This window comes from Hipposideros armiger, unplaced genomic scaffold, assembly GCF_001890085.2.
Source record: "Hipposideros armiger isolate ML-2016 unplaced genomic scaffold, ASM189008v1 scaffold_913, whole genome shotgun sequence".
Taxonomy (NCBI): Eukaryota; Metazoa; Chordata; class Mammalia; order Chiroptera; family Hipposideridae; genus Hipposideros; species Hipposideros armiger.
In genome coordinates, this window is record NW_017732263.1 from 298133 (window position 1) to 299522 (window position 1390).

Consider the following 1390-nt stretch of genomic DNA (forward strand, 5'->3'; position numbering starts at 1 on the left):
TTTTAAAGCTATTTGAGGTTACGTGGACCACCTTCAAAATTTATAGCACCAAAATGAAACAGTTTGAATGTTGCTGTTAAATAAAGACCCTTCTGAACTTGGCCTTTTGACATTTATTTCATAATAAATCTTAAAGAAGTAGACACATTCTTCCCAAATTTTTCTCACTTAAAACAGTTATCAAGGTACAACTTTTCTTTTTGTGAGTCAATCTGACCCTTCCAACAAAATAACTGTGACAAATGATACTAATTTTCAATTGGACATGCTTATTCAACAACTATTTCCTGAGCAAGATACTATGTTGGACTTGGGGAAAGATAACAAAAAGTTAGTTTCATGTATCTTGAGAACCCGCCAGATATAGTCCAGTTAACAGCGGGGGAAATAAAGGAGGGGCTCAGTTCTGATAACAGACTCATCCATGGGAGTGGGGCAGACATTTGGAACCAACTCAGCCACAGATGCTGGGAGAAGACCCAGCGAGAGAACAATACTTGCTATCTGAAACATGACAACAAACAACAGGGAGTAGCCTAGGAAAATAGTTCCTCAGGTGACTTTTACAAGGCAATAGGAACACCCCTAACCATGAGGTGCCTAATGACTATAGTCCAATCCTCCAGGAGCTTTCAGAAAAGCTGAGAGCCAATAAGACAACTCAGAAGTACTATTGAAGACAGACAATTGATGCAGTCATAATCTAAGTCTCTAAGGCCAAGCAAGAGTAAGGTAAAGCATCAGATGTTCAAGGACAAATTACATACAGTGACTCAGGCCCCAGGTATCAAGGTGGAGGGCCCATTATTATAATAGCTGAGGCGCGAAGTCAGAAAACAATGTCAGAGCAAAAATCATAATGCTGCATCACAAAATTCTTTACATTATTGTTATTTCTCTTTAATATTGATCCTGAAGTTTAGGTGAGATTGAATATGCTTTGGGGTTCAAGTACAATTAGCAGTGTTGGGGTGGGGTGAAGTACGACAAAACCCAGCAAACAGTGCTGAGAATTGGTCCCTAACCTCATGACTTATACTGTAAGGACTTAGAAAAGATAGGGAAGATGATACCAAGAGGAAACAGGAGTTAATATTTTACCAAAGGAAGAATTCATGGATAATGAGTTGGCAAAAAAAAAAAAAACTGTCCCTTACTGTGAGTTTCAACACAGTGCTTTTGTCTAATGAATAAAAAAGAACAGCATAGGGAATAGAGTCAATGGAATTGTAACAGCTATATACGATATCAGAGGGGTAGTAGATTGGGGGAGGGAGTTTGTCACTTTGTGAAGGGTGTAAATGTCTAACTATTACATTGTTTTGTACACCTGAAACAAAAAAAAAAGAGAATAGGAAATTGATGGTATGTATTCTGAGAGATTTATGTT